The sequence below is a fragment of the Rhea americana genome, unplaced genomic scaffold (genome assembly GCF_003343005.1).
Source record: "Rhea americana isolate MKP2758 unplaced genomic scaffold, rheAme1 scaffold_55, whole genome shotgun sequence".
NCBI classification, from domain to species: domain Eukaryota; kingdom Metazoa; phylum Chordata; class Aves; order Rheiformes; family Rheidae; genus Rhea; species Rhea americana.
The window spans coordinates 3,671,268-3,691,453 of record NW_028186701.1 but is presented as its reverse complement, the minus strand read 5'-3'; the positions used below and the strand labels follow the sequence as shown (position 1 = coordinate 3,691,453).

General features: G+C 42.4%; 1 protein-coding gene across 7 annotated transcripts in view; it reads right to left on the bottom strand.

Annotated features, from left to right (window-relative positions):
• Positions 1-20,186, bottom strand: part of BACH2 (BACH transcriptional regulator 2) — a 160,595-nt gene that overhangs the window by 80,305 nt on the left and 60,104 nt on the right. For 3 of the 7 annotated variants that reach the window (XM_085318727.1, XM_085318725.1, XM_085318726.1), the window contains exon 3: positions 14,562-14,713. The gene's annotated coding sequence lies outside the window, so the exon portion shown is untranslated. Of the gene's footprint in view, positions 1-8,527; positions 8,871-8,912; positions 8,966-12,613; positions 12,697-14,561; positions 14,714-20,186 lie in introns of those variants that run through there. The other 4 variants (XM_085318729.1, XM_085318728.1, XM_085318731.1 and 1 more) reach the window with 4 other exon arrangements.

Genomic DNA, 20,186 nt, shown 5'->3' with positions numbered 1-20,186 from the left:
CATTTAAGATAGGCTTGTCTTAATAGGCCAGGCTGGTTTTACTGCGCATTTGAATTTGTGGTAAGTTGCAAGGGCTTTAGGACGGATTTCATCCTGGCCGAAGCACCCTTGACTTTCTGTGTGCCCTCCTCCACCTCAGCGCTCCTTCTTCCTTTGAAGTGATGAAAAGGAAACTAGGAAATGCAACAGATGGTCTGAAATCCGCTCCCTTCAAAAACCACCATTACTGCAGCTAGCTTAGGCAATATTTCAAATATTTCTGCACGTGCCAATAGTGTACTCATGACTAGGGAAGATTAGGAGAATGCTTTTAAAACTCCCCTATAGACATGCTGTTTATAATGGTCTATTTCTGTTGTTGAAAGATCTCTTCTTTTCCCTACCCTAATTCCAATGAGAAAACTAATCTTCCCCAGATTTAAAGCTGACAGGTGGTACATGCATAATTAAAGATGACCTAACATAGAATGCTCTCATTTCTGGCATATTATCAGACACTTAAGCAAAGCAATTATCAGTAGGCAATCTTTTCTGTCAACAGAGATTGGATGAAACATTTCTTCAGTCAAGAAGACCTGTAATGATGATATGTATGTATTTGCAAATACTTTAGCAACATAACACACATTGAAATCTCTTGTTATCTCAGAGAAATGTCTTCGATCACGTACAGTAGCCTCTTCCTGCTTTTTCATGTTCTCCTGTGTCATTTCCATGGACTTGCAGTCCCTATTACATAAATTCACCTTGCTCCTACACCTTCCACGACCTGACCTCCTTCCAGCCATGTGCACTTCCTACAAGTCTCCTCTAACTCCTGACTTTGCACTGACTGCAACAGTGCAACCCTTATACTGGGACAGGCTGACAGGTGATCTGYGACCCAGGAAACCTCATCCTCCTTCTTTTTGATCTAAAAGCAAACACAAACCCCATCTCTCCAACAAAAAGCAGGAAAACACAGCTAAACCTCCCYAAGCCCTTCATCAAAACTGATCTCTCCATCCAAGAGTAGTAGCCACCTGCAGTATGGCAAGTGTCCTGTGCTATGATGCTCTCTTTATCTCCTTTTAGTAGATCTTACAGCTGTGAACGCCTGCAGGGAGGTATTCAATATATTGTATAGCATATCATACTTTTTGTGAAGAACCTCACGTACTCAGACATCAGGTGCAACGACCTGAACACCTTTCTTTTAGGATCTCTGAGCGCTGCAGAGGTAAGGGCAGCACACTGTCCCCAGTTTATAGATTGGACAAATGCAAGCAAAGATCAGTCAGGAATTTTATGTGGAATCGAATCAAAAGCCTATGTCAGAACTAAGACCATCTTCCCAGCTTTTTGGTTTAACAAGCAGATGGCACTGCCTCCCAAAATAGTAATGTCACTCATGCAGTTTGAGAGAGAAACTTTTTAACCTAAACTCTTAAAATGCTTCCTTAAAAGAGTATTTTGCAATGAATCCAGAAAGCATTCTGTCTTTTTTTATTTTTTTATTTTTTTTGTTAAAAAGAGTATTTTTTAGACATAATCTTTTGGGGGTCAAAACCAGGGAGACAAAAGAAAAAGAAAAAGGTAAAAGAAAAGCCTAAAAAGATGAATGGTTTTCTTAATTTGGGAGAAATTAGGATTGTGAGAAGTACTATAAACCTCAATTACATATACACACACGAGACTGCACTTTACCTTATGAAAGATCTGCTCTTAGGGTATAAAATTGCTTTAATATTGCAGTGAGACAAGTGTTTTAAAAAAATGGCTTATGATAATGGATTTTCAAAGCAAAAGTAAAGCTGCTTTTCCCTGAGAACAGGGCTTTATAGATGGGAACTTCACAATCCCAATGGTGTGCATTTTACTGCGTTTCACAAGATCTCTCATTATTTAAATTCCTATGTATTTATGTCACACATGGATAAACGACCTTATTGTTCAGAACATGTCTTTATATGAACATCTCTGCTGTTAGAAGTAGTGTTATTTTGCTTTTCTCCCCCCCGCTTCCCCTTACCAAGTCAGAACAAAAGTCTCTTTTACTGCAGTTTTGGGAACTTCATGCAAATGGCAGTTTTTACACATCAATCGTCAGTTTAATAACACTAATGATAAAAGGGGAATTAATGGTAATGGGCTGACTTTTTGGCAAGCAAAATCAGAGTTTATGGAGAAGTTTCTGTTATGTCAAACTTTATAGTCCTGCATTATCAAAAGTGTTAGTAAGCAGACTTAAGATTAAACTATTGACCTGTTAGCAAGCTGGGGTTACTGAACCACAACTTTCTTGCAGAAAGATTGATTACTTAGAAATCCATTAAACAAGATAGGAAGAGATAGCAAAAGTCTTCTGGGACAGCAGGGAGCCATTTACAGAACAAAATAAATTTGCCAGGGGATACAAATCTGACTGAACATGCTCAATATCTCTCTCCGTTAAAGCGATACTAGTTAGTCTCTGATTTTTCCCTAAGGGATAGAGTTTGGTCATTCTTCCTTCCAACCCACCACCCTCTTGTATTTTGCTGCCTTTAAAGTCTGGTCTTGCATCCATTACCCACGTGAGTGACCCCAGTGATTTCACAAGTGCTGTTTATAGGTGTTGGTGCTGCAGGATCAGTGTGGAAAGGGGAAAACAACAACATACACGTCGTCAAGAAGCCAAGAACAAATGTTTTTTCTGTGGATTGATGGATGACAACACAAAGTTGCATTTTGAAAATGTGGTTAGATCATGACCACCAGAATGAGACTGAGTATTAGACTGAGTATTAGAAAAAGCATTTGCTTTCCAAACATGAAAAAAAAAATAGATGTGCCAAATTGGCAGCTTTCTGAAGTTAAGATACCACAAATGATGGCAGATTATTAAAAATATGCACAGATCAACACATAAGGAACAGCTTGCATAGCTATAAGCACTACAAATGGGTGCTTAACTGGACATGGTGGTTTCCTATAGCAATGATGGTCTAAGCACACAGGCAGGACAAGCTTTATATCCTTTAGATATTAGCTCTACTTTCTATCCATACAGACAGACATAATGCTACTCCTTACGCCACTCTAGCCCAATTCTAATATGGGAAAGATTCAGACTAGATACAAATAACAGTTTGCTACCTCCCACTCACTTTTTGCTATGTTCAGGACCTCCTAATAAATTGCTCCATTGCTGAAYCCATGCAGGGCACCTTCTTTTCCACAGATGCCTTGCTGCTTTTTAATCTGGCCTGTAGGTTTGCTATGGTTCCTAGAGAGAGGCTGCAAGGACTGAGTYCTGTATTCAGAGAAAGATGGGCCATTTCCAGCAAAGTTAACACACGTTACAGGAATATAGACACAACAAACTTGTTCCTTAGGCTGTTTATTGTTACAAATAGTCAAATAGTGTTAGAAGAGACAAATTCCAGAATCACTGAATTATTCTGAATCATGAATTCTGCTCTACCAATTTAGATGAGGCCATGAATGATTTTATAAATATTTTAATGACACTAAAAAAAAAAAAGGATTCTGATTGAACTTGAATACTTACTAACTTTTCCGAGGTTCCTCTCTGAATAGCAAGCTTCCCAGAAGTGCACTTTGGTTTGGCCCTATTACCCAGTTAATGCTCACACACCTTGAAGCCACATTTACAGGTGAAAAAATCTACCCAGATGACTGCTATTTTACTTGTTCTGCGTGTCTTTCATCCTACCATTTGTGAATGATGCAAATCAGAAGTTATCTGCTCTTATAAGTTTAGGAGAGGAGAAATCAAGCATGTTCCCAGATCACTATTTACAGCATGTACATACAGTGATGGTTTTYACGCGTAGGCAAGTGGAAAAAGATGCTTTTAGGCAGTACAAAGCCTGCTGAAGTTTTACTAGAAGCCCCAAGGCAGGTGGGACTTTTCATGTGCTGCAGAAATGAAACGTGTCATCCCTGGGAGAAACTGGCTTTATCTTAGAGGTCTGTCAAGAAGGGGTAGTTTTGGAGAGCTGTGGGAGCTGCACTGCCTCACCTACAAGAAAGTTATGAAACAACAGGAGCTAGAAGGTGTCGTATGCATGTAAGGTCAGAGACAAAAAAGTAGTCAAGCTGAAACAGCAGCTCTTGCCAATCTCTGAGGTAGTGCCCCTGAGAAGATGGATGCAACAGATGATCACAGAGAAAAGAGTGAGAAATAACTATTCCACTCAGCATCATCGCTGCAGTTGCAAGAAACAAGGTGCAATTATCAGTGGGTTTTACTTGGGAAAGGGTGGGTGAAGAGCAAAACACCTGGAGGTTTGTGCCTGCACACATGCGCTGAAATGGATTAAGCCTTTGGACTTTTGCTGCACCATCACCACAACAGAAGGCTCCTAGCGAGCTGTACCACAAGCCTCACCAAACTGCCTGTGAGCTTCCAAATGCGACCATAGAGAACAACATTCGTGTCCTACCATCTGGCAYAGCTCTTCCCAGTGCAGCTGGAGGCACGCAGCCCTAGACCAGGCTTCGCAGCTGGGACTGCACCACCTCCAGGCAGCACTAATGAGAATGGGTAACAACCTGCCCCTCTGCACACACCTGTGCTAAAATCATCCTGTAATCAAAACCCAGCTTCAAGAAACAAACCCTCAGCGAAATAAAGAAACGGATAAAGATCAGTGCCTGAGGGAGGTACACGGGACTAAATTTTTCCCAAGTCTGGAGGGGAGTCCCAGTTCCTACCCGAGTAATGGGAGCTGAGCAAGCTCAATCCTTGCTGCAGGACGGGATCTGCTCTAAACAACATCTGGAAAAATAATATTGTGTCATCAATACATCTGTAATCCAACCAAAAAAGCTTAAAAAACAACTAAAGAGCTTTGCATGGTAAACATCAGAAAAACACTGACTTCCAACCCTGCAGCCAGTTGTTCTATAATATCTTCTGCTTTGTGCTGACAACCTTTTTTCCCTCCAATCATTCAGGCACAATGCCTTCAGGTCTGTCTAAGTAATGTAATTTACTGGAGTGGAATTCCCTTGATACCTTCTGCAGCACTCAGTGACAGTATCATTTATACTCTACACTGTCATGCCATGACACTGATACATTGGCTTTCATCCCTCATTCACTGCGGAGTGTGCAATTTCACCTTCCATTGTGCCCTTCTGCAGACTGCGCGTACAAATTCACTCCATTCATTCCTAATTACAAACCTCTGCTGAAACACTCTCATTAGATTTATATTTCTCACTCCAAATGTCAATCTTATTTGAAAATTCCAATTTTCCGGAAGATTCATCCATTAGCAGTAACCTCCAAAGCATTCCTTAACTGAGTGCATTAGAAGCRAAACAGGCAGAGCAGAGACGCACTTAAAATACACCATTATAGTAAATCTCCGTTGCTAATGTTTTYGTATTATTCGAGTAATGCAATAACGAGCCCATGAGTGGCCAATTCTGCTCCTCCAGCGCACGAACGCCGCAAGCTCGCGATCAGCTGCCACGCCAGGCTCCGGCCTGAAAACCTCAATCACATGGCTTCGGTCTCTTACACTAATCTTAATTTAGTGCCTACATTTCACAGTGTGCAGAAAACACAGACGTATAGACTACGTGGAGCAGCGGCTCAAGTGCCTAAAAACAACCAAAAAGAGATCCATCTACCTCCTAAAGAAAAGGCGAACACTTMAAAAATGCTATCACCATACAAGGAAAAAAAYTAACATGACTGTGGTGTTTATCGGKTGTTGTACAATGCGTTCTCTGTGCCACCTCTAAAAATAGCCTGTGTGGTGATACCCCCGGAAAAGAAAATACCGTCTCATCCAATTGGAGAGGGCAGAAACAGTGAATGGAGCATGAGTGTGCTTGCCACATGACACACACTCTCCTGCCGTTATCTGCAAAGCAATCAGGTCTGAACTCAGCTGCACCAGGCGCAGCAGCAGAAAGTAAGGGTGGTGGTGGTGGGGAAATCTACATCTGTATCAAAAAGGGAAAATTCCACAGAAAAAATGACAACAAATGTTTATCCTGCTTGTCAGCATCTGGTCACCTAAAGGATTGAGACATGCAGATAATTATAACAGATGTAAGGTAATTCCCTGCAGAAGCCACCACCACAGAAGCTAATTATTTCTGAAGTTTAGCCCATTCCCACCTGAAATATTTAAAGCCTTGATTACTGCATAAGCTCTCTTGCCTTTTATGCKTTGTATCAGCAGCCGGTCCAAAGGATGTGCACAGATGTTAAAACAGAAACATGCATTTAAGCAAAAAGGCATAAAAGAGGCGTAAGAGTAAGGCAGCAACAGCACACACAGTGCTCTCCTTCTAAGAAGAGGGGGAGCTTTGCATTAAGGTAATTTAATGGTATTTCATATTGCATAATAAAAAACTCACCACAGTCAGCATCAATATTCCATGGAGCAACTGCATGTGCCGCTAAGTGCCTCCCRTATACCACATCCTCTGCGCCGCGTGGAGTTACTCAGAACGAAAACCTATCGCCATATTTAGCCTAGTGCTCAGGTCAAACGAACCTTGCTGCCACACTACAATGCCTGGAAAAACCTGGAAGGGTCACCAAGTGACGAGAAGGCTGAGGAGTACAAGCTGACACACAACGGAAAGCAAGTTTTCAGCGTCTGTACCCTCGGATCTGCAGCTCTTGAGGAGACGCTCGCTCTCAGCTCATCCACTACAAGAATTACATCAAACCGAGAAGCTTGAAATGCACAGGCACACCCGTTCTCTGGAAATGCCACAACCACTCGATGAGTGAAGCAGGGACAGCACCAAACCTTCGACAATACAGTTACGAATTTCCCTGCACACGCTGACAACATCTTCTCTTTAATGTTTCTCTTGGCCACGGGAGACATATCAATTAATGCGATCGTTAACAGTTTTAGCAGCTCAATACATTTCAACTAACGTAGCACGAACCTAACAAGTGCGACTACCAAGAAAAGATAGCATACTTGCACAGTGGCACCCTAAAAAACAAGCCCAAAAGGTTTTGCATCCAAAAATYAACACTGAGAAATTTGTTTCTTGATGATCACCAGATTTGTATAAATTTCTTTTTTCTTTTCTTTTTTTTTAATTTTTTATTTTTTCCCCCAGAAGATTAAGTTCTGGATCAACAGTTCAAGTTACACAAGGGTAATTCTGGAGGGCTGACTTTAAAGATCTTTAAGTCCTCTCAAAAGCTGCTTTTTGCAGATACCAGAACAACTCTGCTTCCAAAATCCTTTCATCACCACTTCTGACTTATGTACTAAGCCTAACTCCTTTTTTTTTCCTTAGATAAGAAAAAGCCGATAAGTTAACACAGCTAGACAACACTGCAAATAAACTCCGTCTTTCATCTCAACACAGACACATTTACAAGTATTCAAACACAGGACTTACCAGGCAGAGACGAAGCTGCATGCAAGCCAGTCATTAGAGCTAACAGAACGATTATGCTTGCTCTACAAGTTGTGAAGCATTTGAAGCTTATTTTTAGTTGTACACAAAGGGCAATAAATGGAAAATCTTATTGTAATCACCACTTTTTTTGGCCACCCACACTTCCAACACCTACAGCACAAGTATATAAATGCAAAAAACCCAGAACTCATGGCTCATCTGAACAAGGGATGCAAACTAGCTAAACGCTGTTACTTTTTTTTCCAATTTGTATTTGGAGTTTCATTAGATTCTGTTAAAYATCAATGGCACAGATATTCATACACACTGCATATCTACTACAGCAAGTATCATACTGGATTTTCATGCATTTAATTAATTATTTGCTCTTAGTTATCTGGTGGATTTCTCCTCAAAGGTGGCTAACCACCGATGAATTTTCAAATGATGAAATGGAGGGGATGCATCTCCCTAACTCTTGGTTTCTCCCTCTGCTCCCTGTATTAGTGATATATAAGGAGTTAATGCTTCACTTACCTGTGAGAAATTATACTGAATACTCTACCCAGAAACTGGCAATTAAAAAAAAATCCCTTTACAGTCATAATAGTAGAAGAACTTGAAACAAATTGCTGTCAAGGATGATTTCATTATGTTTAAATCCACTTTACCTCAACTTGCTTTGCAAATTACTTTTTAATTTTATACATAAAACTCCCATACCTACTACAAAGCTGGTTTATCTCTCTCTCCCATGCCCGATTCTTCCCGTTTACACCAAGCGCTCTGCAAAGCAGCAYGAGGATCGACCTAATTATCATCTGCAAAACTACAGAAAGCTAACCCAATTAACGGGCGAAAAAAAAGAAATAAAGAGAAAACGTCTGTCTTAAGAGCAGACTAAAGAAAAGGATGGGTGAAGCCACAGGCTGGGGATGGGGAAAGGAGAGTTAACAATCTGCTGTCGCTAATTATCTTGCTGCCTCTGAAAACGCAAGCATTACAGAAAGTAAAGCATCCATTACAGACGCTCGTACTTCTGAGCTCCTCAGAAATCATAACAGGAAACACGTGCCGTAAGCTAGCAATTAATATTTAACAAAACAATTTCAGACTAAGTGTCAGCTCCAGAGAAACGTGCTTTTACCTGCACTTACTTGCCCATTAACTGGCAGCTAGACGGCACTGCCCGTCATCTCCAGCAGCCCCGCGCGGCGCCCGCTGCTCCCAACGCGCGGCGGTCGACGCGGCGCTGCCGAAATCAGGCAGTCGCCTTTCTGGCAACGATTTAGGTCGTAGGAACGGGTGATGTCTGCTGTAAAAGCGCAGGTAGCTAAATACTATGAAAAAAAAAAAAATGGGTCATACCCCACTGAGCTAACAACCACACCAGCCCCAGTGCCGGCGCTAAATGACTGTGCAGAGCTCTGCCAGAGGGAAAGGACAGATTTAAAGAGCAGTGAAAACAAAACTTCATGCGGTGAGATGGATTTTACTTTTCGCCGGTTTGGGTTAGAGAGAAAGTTGGCTACCCCGTCACCATCTCTCGGCGAGGCGCCAGCAGGTAGGCTCCTCCGGGGGGACACGCCGGGCCGGCGGAGGGGCTGCGCCCCACCGCCTCCGGGGAAACGCCTGTCATCTCATTCCCGGTGGCAGGAGGAGGCCTCAGCGGCCCCGGGCGGGCGGCGGGCTGTGACTCGGACGCCGGGGGGGGGGGGTTGACGCACGCACACGCGCGCACGCACACGCGGGCGGTCGCCTGCAGCAGCGAAAAATAAAAATCGCCGCCGCAACAACACCTAAATTCTGACTATTTGAGTGCCAGGGACAAAACTGAAGGGAAGGGTCTGGCCCGTCCAGCCAGCGCGCTCTGCGTGCGAGTCACCAAGCCCTTGCAGCCAGCCTCCTGTGGTGGCCCACGAGCTGTCGCCACGCGCCGGCGGGCTCGGGCACCTCGGGCGCGTGGCTCTCGGTTAGCAGCCTGTCTGCTCGCTGCACACACGTGTGTGCCCACACCGCAACCGTGCATGAAGCTGCAGCTGACGTTCTTCAGGCTGTACCTAATATATCTGTTCTAAATGCATATATACATATACGTGTGTATGTGCATATAAATATATATATATGTAATTTTTCAATCAGCAGATACTTCTGCAGCAAATACTTATCAGTGCCCCAAGCCATGGGTTAGCCCTGCCTTGGGTGTGGAGACATGGGCAGTGCTGGGGAGCATCCCATTACACCGAGAGATTGCCCAGCCACGGCAGCAATCAACGGTTGTACGTATTCTCAACGGCGGGCAGCAGGAGTAACCCAGATAACGAGCAGCGAAGAAGATTTGCTTTAGATTACAGGAACAATCTTTCTGGCTATTTTAAGAGCGAAGTCCCGGGACAGGTCGCTGCAGGAGCCGGCGGACCACCCTCACTGTGGGACGCTTCAAGCCGAACGCGTTAGCGACGGTGCACTGGGTGCATAGCCCTGCTCAGAGCTGGCGGGCAGAGCAGTGCGCGTTTTATAGCCTCTTGCTAGCTCAAAGACATGTCATGTCAGTACCACAAAACAGGCAAAAGAAAGCTTTTTCTATCCTTAAATGCTGCTTTGCTGCTTACCACTGACATGTGTCACACCTGGGACTTTATTGCCAATGCTCAGCCAAAGCCCCAGCAGATTCCTGGTCTCCAAGCAGGGAAACGTACCACGTTTCACGAAATCACGACATCCATTAAGCAGCATCACTGCGGCTACCAGTCTGATGGAAATCACCTCAACACTACAGTGATGTACGCTAATACGGAGCTCTTAAAAAGGCAGATGTCAAAACTCTGCACAAAAAGACCTCTCTCATCCATGCGAAAGCATTTCTAGACACACGCCAGCCCTCTGCTAGGAATAAGGCCTCATTTAAATAAAACACACGGCCCATAGGAACATCTCACTTGCATGACCAAGATACCAGCGGTATTTGTACCCAGAGTTGAGCAACTGCCTCTCCTCTCTATCTTCACTGCATTCCTATCAAATACTGGTGATAAGTCAAATGTGTGCACCTCTCAAAAAGCAAGCCTGAAAGCAGGACAAATAGTTCTGCAGTATCAAAGAGAAAACACAAGCACTACATGAGAATGGGACTTCTTTTTTTTTTGAGATTTTGTGACAGATGTGCTAACATCTCAAATTAAAATCCAGTGCTGCCTGCTCAGTAGCATAGAAACACCCTTTTCCTTAACTATGACCACGGCATTTGGGAGAACTGGGCTAGATTTTTTAACAAGAGTCTCAAGAGTTTGGTAAGTAGATATTCAAAGGGATGGGACTTCACCTTCAGAAATCTGGTTTCCTCGTTAATCCAATCAAGTTTCCTGACCTTTGAGCGTAATTTAAAAAAAGATATATTTTTTTCCCAGCCTCTGGTGGTAGGCGGATGACAGACATCTAATCACCAAAATCTGCATCTTAAAATTTTACATTATCGACATCTGCCTACAGATGGTTGTAGGACAGAGTTAAAGAAATCTCACAAGCAAAAAAAAAAAAAAAAAAAAAAAAAAAAAAAAAAAATTCTGACGAACTCATACCTAGAGAATATTAATGTTGTGTGTAGAGGTTTTCTGAATTCTAGCTTTGGGGGCTTTTTTTGGAGCAAAGCACTTAAAGGCTCTTGCTGAATTCTCAACACAGTACATGCATAAGTAGCACAAATTAAGACAATTTACCATCCTCAGAATGCCACTGATTGACGCGTTATTTTTGCTGCTTTTACAGGGAAAGAAACAGCACCGCGGCTGCAGCTCGGAGCACGGGCCAGCTCCCCACGGCAGCCGTGACCGCTCGCAGCCCCGTCTCCCCATTGCATTAGGCTGGGTTTAGCAACCTGCTCCGTCGAAACAAGGGAGAAACCTTCTGCTCTGAATTCGAAAATCAACGCGTACTGTTTTTACGGAGATCAATCACATCAAGCAGCACCCGAGTAATGTTATAAAACGCAAATAATAACGAAACGAAAGGGGGGAAGGTGTACTTGCATACCAAACACGCCACAGCTCAGGGAAAGCCGGAGCAATACTGCCAGACTGTTTTAGCTAGGCTGACCTCGTGCGCACTTCTCAAGTCAATTTGGTGCTCAACTATGACTCTAGTGTTGGAAACAGAGATTTCTGATTTTCCACAGCACCAGCAGGAGAACAAAACATCCTGTACATGCTTCTGCCAACGTGCTTCAGCTGCGGACAGGGAATGAGAGGGGTATTCTTTCCATTTATGTCCACTCAGCTTCTGGCTGCTCTTCAAGTCTTCTACGAAGGATATCATTTTCAAAGCTAGTTCCTCTGACAGGGATTTTCATAGTGAATTTGCAAGGTGGCCGATCACAACATCTCAAAAATCACAAGAAAAGCCCACAAAAATAAGGCTTCAAAACTACAAGGGAATTGTGTTAAGTACAATTAAGAAATGGTGGGTTGCCTCTTTTGGCTTGCTTCTGAGTTGTTACATCTCCCATTTTCAAGTTTTTTTCCCCTAAGACCAACACTAGAAACATACTTTAAACGAGATCCAAAATTCTCATGTAGTCAGATGAGTCCTCCTACGGAGATTTTCATTAACAACTATGCCACATATTGCAAGGCCCATAATAAAATGGCAAGTCTCTCCCTTTTTGAGAAAACAGAACCAAGCCATCACGTTGTTTTACCAAGGTCTCATTGACAGCAAATTCTCTATCAATGCTTTCTCCATTGCCTAGCATTTCACTGTTATTTTCGCCAATACCCTTTACCTCAGGAAAAAAGAAGAATCTCCTGTCTTTAAAAACTGAGTTTGCATACGCTTTAAAAAACCCTGCTTTTCTTCCACAATAGATTCTTTTTTGTTTTGTCGCCTACATCTTATGTCACTGCAAATAAAACAGGTTATATATCATATGCAGGTTTATCTCTAATATAAAGTCTCCACTTCCAAAATATTCCAATACTTTTTTTTTTAGTATATATTTAAGTAATATTACAATTCCTAATAGACACTCAGTGTTAGTAAGTAATCAAGGCAAACTGACCAGAACAAGTGCTGTGGTTGGCTTCCCCGTCCTGGCCTGATTAGTCATTAAACTGCATAATATGAATTTATGACTCCAGTTGAAAAAACAAGGGCAGGACGCCAGCCTTCATAATCAACATGTCAGTGCTTATTTCAGGAGGGGAAAAAAAAAACAAAAAACAGAAAGACTTCTTCTAACCTCGCTGTGTCCCCCTCCACAACCCAGTCTGCCAATGGTTTTCAAGGAATTCCTACTTCTGCCTTTTTGTTATTTAACAGCGAGGGCCCGGAGCTATTCCCAGCCGGAGCAGCACGACCACCACAAAGTGCGGAACAAGATTTAAATTCCCCTGCTGGGGCCGCTGGAAGCAGATGTCCTTATAGAGGCTGCGGCGAGGCCCAGACCTCGCTCCAGCGTGACTTTCCATTCCGCGCATTCCCCCAAGGTTTTTCTGGCCGAGTTATTCGACCAGCTGCCGGTTGTCACATGTGTCCGCGCAGCACAAGTGTGCAGCGCAAGCGGCGCGGGAGCCAGCTGAACCGAGAGGCGCAGCATCGCTGCTCCCAAAAGTGAGCACGACGGCAGCGGGGGCAACCGAACAGCCCCGGCTCTGAGGCCGGGCCGTGGATTTTATACAAGATTTGTCCTGTGCTTCGTGTTTGCTCTCCTGCTTGTGAATCCTGGGTTAATGTAGGACTGATGCTGGAAACCACTGGAAAGTACAACGTTGCGAACCACAATTTTGTGTTACCTCTGGTTCGGGTGGCTTTTTGCCAAGCTGCTCTATACCATCATCCAAAAGACAGAAATCTCTCGACCACAATGGGATTTTTTTTCAATAAAACAAAGATAAAGTTGTGCTCAAGCCTTTCTCCAAACCTGCCAGCTGTGGAGCGTCCTATCCTCTGGGCTGTGCAGACCCTTGTGTCCACAGTCTCCTTGCAGAGCTCCTTCCACCTGCAGATCCACCCCAGCAAGGCTGGGACTGCTGGTGGGTGCAGAGTGTCAAATTAGTCTTAGCTTCTCCCCACTAGAGGATGCTGTGAGGGGTTTTGGAGGATTTAGCCGTGGTGTTGAGTAGAGGAAATCTGTGCACAGCACCACAGCCGCTCTCCCATCTTGGGAGAAAAAATCTAAGCACATAACACGCATCAGCAAATACTCTCCAGATGAAGGAGATAGGAAGGGGTCTTCTGCTCCTTCAATCCCCTCTGTCCCTAGCAAATCTCTGTGTGGCTTTCCCCACCCTACTACAGTATTTGCATAGTTCTTTCAACATCAAATAATCACATTTCCTACACGCATCAAGCTGGAAGGAACATGCTGACTGGCAGTGTCCATGCTCTGCCTTTTCTGAACGACAAGCATGCAGGGATGCAATGGGATCTCGCAGTGCAAATCAGTAGTCAAATGGGAGGCTGCGGAGCCATGGTCCTGCCTGGGACGACCCCGGCATGATAGCAGTGCTCTTGACAGCCTATCGCTCATGTATGTCAGCTCTGACTTTTGGATGAGCAGCTAAATTTGTGCCTCACATGTGAAGCTCATGAAAGGAGCTGGAAGTGGCTCTTAAAATGCAGATATGACTGCAGCTTACAGGGCTTTTCTGGGTTGCAGCTGGGGGAAGAAGCAGCAGCATGGTGCTAGGACTTCTCCACAGGAACCGTTCTGGAAACCACAGCAAAGGAGGAGGATACTGGTTTTACGATTGGAAAAAAAATAGAGGGATGCCTACAGTCCACTGAGCAAAGGTCGGCCTCTGATCTTGTGTGAAGCATGAGTGTGACTTTAGCACAACACTCCAGGGTAAGCGTGCATAAAGTTATCCAGTTGTGGAAAAAAGCCTTCATAACTGGAAGGTTGGGGGGGGGGGGAGGAGAAGTTATTTTAACTACTTTTTGCTAAGGTTTACTATGGAAGTGGAACACTTAAAGCTTTCAAAATGACAATCACCATTTAAGCTAAAAGAGCCACTAAGAATACTTCAGTAACAATTTATTCACAACCTAATGTTTGTTGTTGGATTACAGCTTTTATGGTATTTTTCTAAAGTATGATGCTTGCGGCCTCCATCTTGCCTCCCCCAAAACCTCTTTTATTGCCCCCCCCCGCCTTTAAAAAGAAAGGAACTTGAATCATGACTTACATGTAACTTTTCTAGGTTCTGTGCTGGCTAAAACGTTCTCACGATGCAGGGAACGGGATCAATGGAGAAATTAAGAGGCTACAGCAATCCATTAAGAAGTGGCCCTCCTAAGCTTTGTAGGGCAAAGTTCTGGCAACTCAGTCGATATCAACCTAAAATAAAATGAAGCCAGTCATTAAAAGTCAAGCATCAAATCTGCTCAAAACTCCCTTCTTTCCGCTTTATAATTCTAAAAAGAGCTTATCTTTTCTTTTTTACATAGCAGGTCTTTACAGCCCAACATTAAAATAACGTGTTGCCTCAGTGACAGCCTATGTCCATTAAATACCTCATCTTACCTTTAAGCTGTAAATTGCTTACAACTAGGACCATATATTTTTGGCATTTGTATAGCACCTAGACAAATAAGGCTCCTGAGAAGAATTATAAAATAGATGATAAACTAATGGTTCTGTGATTGGTCTAAGAGATCATACTGTAAGTATCTGCATACTTTGCACACATACTAATGAAACTCTGCACATCACATTAGTAAGGTGTTTCAACAAAACCACCAAAATGATCAAAAAGACTTTATTTAATGATTAACAACAGCATTTGTCTAAGCTTAGCTTTGATTTTATCAGGAATTTTAAATCAGGATCAACATGTTTGTTCCTCTTCTTCTGGGTCCTTCTTCCGGGTAGCTTCAGATAGGGGAAAAAAAGCCCTTTGGTTAGCATCCTCGGATCAACGTAATGTGTGCTATGCTCCTCCATTCGGCCATGCTTCACGTGACTCGGAGTCAAAAGAAAACCGGAGCGGGAATAAGAAACTTGTTGGCCCACAGGAGAGCCACGTGCCACCAGCAAGGTGCAAGAAGGGGCTCGTGGCCCTTCTGCATGGGGTGGCCTCCCCAGGTAGCCGGCGGCAGCACCCAGCCCAAATCCTGCCCGGTGCCAAGCCCGAATCACACGGAAATGGCTCTTGCCATTTACCAAGGGAGTGTTCCCGCTCCGCCGCCGCTGGGAACGAGCGTGGGAAGGAAACGCTTGCAGACGGAGAAGTAAGTAATTTAAGCTACGAGGATTTTCGATTTGAAGTTTCATCAGTGCTGGTGCCCAACATTTTACATTACTCTTTTTCCAGAAAAAAAAAAACACTTGAATACTTAGAAACTTGAATTCATTTACATGAGTAAAGTCGGCGAATTGGGAGAGAAAAATGAGGATGATTTTCTTTCTAACAGAAGGGGACAGCAGTAGTACAAGAAGCGGCACGTACACATCTTTGCAGGGTCACTGCAAGAGTTGTATTTGCAGAATTACCACAAAAAATGCTAAGTAAAGAAATGGTAAGGAGCAGGCAACCGAAAAAGAACATTTAGCCTTTTTTAAAACTACTATTATTTTTCTGAAATTTGCAAAGTGAACTTTTCAGTTAAAACTTTTGGCTAGTACCTCCATAAACACATAAAATAGTAACATGAAAGCACAAATGAAAGGGCTTTTTTTTTTCGATATGCAGTTCATGGTAGAATCACATTTAACAAAAAAGCTCACTCCTTTTTCTGAGCATTGATATTACAGCATTTTACTCCAAGTCTTATAAAAACTCGATCATTTATGAAGAGTAGGTTATTTCTTCTGGATGGCACCCTACTAGATGATTTATTGCCAGATGCTCAGAATTCTGCTACATTTAAACATTATCTGCACATATACTTAAAAAGAATCATGAGACTATTCTAAGAATGCAACACTTGTGTCTTTTCAACTCATATTTTTTTCCCAAGTGGGCACAACATTAATTGGCAGACTATACGAGGACAAAATATTCAAAATCTTTATGGTTACAAATATACATTATATGAATTGCCTATAAAACTAAAAATAAAAACTCCAAGTCTGTCCAGTCATAAATCACTGGTAAAACAAAAATAACTGTTGTTTACTCAATGGCCAAAGGGATAAAACCAGGGAAGCCTTTGCTTTTTTGAGGAAATGTTACACTTTTGAGCTAAAATTGCACTTGCTGTAGCACACCAGAAGGAAAGGAGAATAAATAAAGTGGGGAATAGGAAAACAAAAATAAAATAAAATAAAATAAAATAAATAAAGGGGAGAGGGACTCTCATTACCACACTTTTCTGAGAAGGTGTGATTGATGTTCACTGCTGTAGAAAGCATGAGGCTACCTCCCAAACATTTCATTCCCTTCTGCAAATGTCTCTCTCTCTCTCCCTCCCCATGTTCCCTAGATATCCTTGCCCTACACAGGATGATCCAGAGAGCATCAGGTTTTACACATGATCTAAAACATGAAAGCAGGAATCTCTCTGCCTAGAGGTCAGCTTAGGGGAGAATGAAACCCTACCCCTCGCCTATGCTCAACATCTAGGCTATTTCATGCTTTCCATTTTATAGAAGAGTTTTCTTTGCGAAACAAGTAAATTATTAAAAGTGCAACTATCGCTACAGCTCTAAACTTGCAGGGAATATGTAAAAAATGAGCTTATATGAAATAAAGAGCCAAAACTGTGTGTAATGAAGAAAAGTTTGAGCATTTGAACACAGTGACTGGCTAAGTTTACGACATAGGAAGAGCTGTATCCTGTGCAGAGGAAGATGCAATCTCCACCCAAGCACTGTATCCCTGCAGGCCCCCAGTGTGGATCTGCACACGGGGGCAGTCGATCACCGGATAATGAAATACTGCAAAAATCCTTCAATATTCAGTATTTACTTGAAGACCCAGCTCCTGGACTCAGGTGAGTGCAAGGAAACTTTATCTCTAATTTCAAAAGAAACTTCTGCCTTCACAGTTGCAGAGAAGACTAAAAATTAAATTACTTCAAATCAGAGGTTCTAAACTTTTCTTTTAATTATGTTCTGTAACAACTTCTTGTTACTTTTGTTACTTTTTTCCCTTTTTTTCTTTTTCTTTTTTTCTTTTTTCTTTTTTTTTTGAGGGCTTACAGTATTGTTTGAGGGCTCCTGGAAGAATGCAAATGTAAAGGCAGACACACCAGACACCATGGTTGGCAGAAGGAAGCGCAAAGCTAAAAAAGTATTTACTTCAAGTAAACATCTTCCAAGCTGTTTTTTTTTTTATACCGTGGGTGTGTTTCAAAGAGAGGTTATGTTGGTGCCATTAATGAAAAATAACACAAACTTTGATGCTTAAGAGGAAGAAAATAGAGGTTCTTCAGCAAGCGATGAACAAAACAGTGAGGATGGTTTGAGAAGAGTGAGATGAGCGTCGCTGGCTGCTTCTCTGAGTAGCACAGAAGATCTTTCAAGCAAAGAAAGCAGCGCAATCACGCTCATGAAAACCAGAGAAGTCAGGCAGGCAACGCGGGAGGCCAGCCACAAATACCTCTGGGTTAGCCTATCCATCCATGTTCGTAACAGATATGCAACATCAAGGCTAAGTCAAACAAACGCACACGACAAGATCAGTTGGCGTGCTTCTTACAAACACGGATAGAAGAAAAAAATACTTAAGAAAGGCACAGCAACAGAGAACAGGAAGAAGTGAGCACAGATGTGTAAACAAGAACTTGTGTTTTCTCAAGTTATGCCTCGCTTGATAGAGCTTAATGTTTATTACCCCAAAGCATGTAGAAATGAGTTCCAAAAGTCTAGGATCCCAGTCGGTTACGTACAACACTATCACAGATTAACAAACATGTTTTCTTTACGTTTCATATGTTTTCAAGTGAAGCCGAAGAGTATTTCTTTCTGGTTGAAACTGCTTCATTATAACATTTGTAGTTTGCAACTGCTTGAAGTGTTGCCTGAGGCTGGGAAGGTATTTGCAATGCTCCTGACATCTAGTACATAATCCTGTCCTGAAATCTATGAATTAAACCCACGATGATGTCGGCATCTGATGCCAGAAAAGACACACAGGCTGCTTTACTTATGAAAGTATTTGATCTTCTTCTTGTAATAATCGTCTTGGTCCTTGATTTTGCTGTGTATGGGCTAGCTGGATGAGCACTTAACTGAGATGAGATTCAATTGTTATTTAGATAATGATAAAACCGCGTGAAGAATCAGTTTGGCTAGAAACCACGACCAAACTCATCAGAAAAAGCATTAAGCTAATCGCAGCTGGCTGACTGGAGGTGAGCGCAGCTTCTTTTGCTCTCTGCTAGCCAGGGGATTGTTTGAAACGGTCTGCAAACTGGATTTTCCTTAACTATACTTAGGTTCTAAATGGAAAACCTTCAGAGCAGCTGGGGGATGTGTGAGGGGGAAGTTTTCCACTTTCTCTTGCCCTCTGGTTACAATTAATTTTGTGACACTTCAGCCAGGCTGGGCTAGGAGAGGTGGGAACAGAGTTATATGGAGACTAGTTCAAGATCCACACCACATGAGCTTGTAAACCTTTTGATATAAAATCTGAATTAGTTTAACATAGGAATGAATATTCCTGAACTAAAATAAAGCCACGGTCAAAAGCATTTTTTTCTTGGTAATGTGACTCAAGAAAGAATGGCTAGACTTAAAAGGAAAGTTAATATATTCTGTAAGAAGGACCCCCACATAACAATAAGTACATATTACCAAATGACACAGGCCGAACATTTATGCACCCTGTAGCATAAAGCACTAGAAAAACAAAATACAGCAAAAGCCACACCTAAGACTTTGTGTCAAATCTGACAAAAATTCACGTCTGGTGTATTTCTCCTTACGGACTACAGACTTTGGTTAATAAACACACAAACAAGACAAAATAAAATGGTTCAGTGACTAGGATGAAATCACCCAAAATCACCAACTGTCACAGAGCCTTGACACCAAACCTGGAATCTCAAAAAATGATACTGGCTTCACCAGCGCTCAGACTCCTGAGTAAGAACACTTTTCATGGCAGTACTAACATGGCAGTTCACTGGATTTACGTGTGGGGACTCCTGCCCCAACACATCAACCACGAGAACTGCTGTCTCCTCTGCTGCAGGAAAGTTCCATTGAATGCTTTGAATGATTATCACAGTCAGAATTTTACTGCTAATTTCTTTTTAAAAATGCGAATCAAGAAAACAGTTAAAGTACAGAATGAAAGAGCAGGCCACAGTCAACCACAAAAATTCCCCATAAGGTTCAGCATGTGGGAAACAGATAAGTAAATGCTGTGAAAGATGGACAATATTTAAGTATTAACACAAATGGTTTTTTTGGGAAGGTTTATCTGGCATCTCTACCGGTTTTCCTCAAAGCCCTAATACAAAAATAACTATGTCTAAATCTGACTGGGAAACATGGCAGCAGCTCAACATTGCTGCCTTTTTTCTTTCTACACAATAAAAGCCAACTGTTAGTTTGTCTTTAGACATACTAACTTTCAGGTATCTTCAGATCAGGGTGAAACCAGATAAACACTTGCCAGGTCAACAAGTTCAGTCGATGGTCTAATTTTCATTAGCCTATGGAATGCAGACAGATGCATTTAACATTAGGTCAGGAGAAATAAATGATGTCTTCCTCTGAGATGTAYGCCTGGTTCCCTGCGCTCTAGTTTAAAGGAGAGGAATTGTCTTTTAGCTCAAACAAATGCCAACCAAAACAGTTGCACATCAGATTATAAAGCAAACAGAGCTCAGGTTTTGAGATGTAACTAGAAGCACACTAA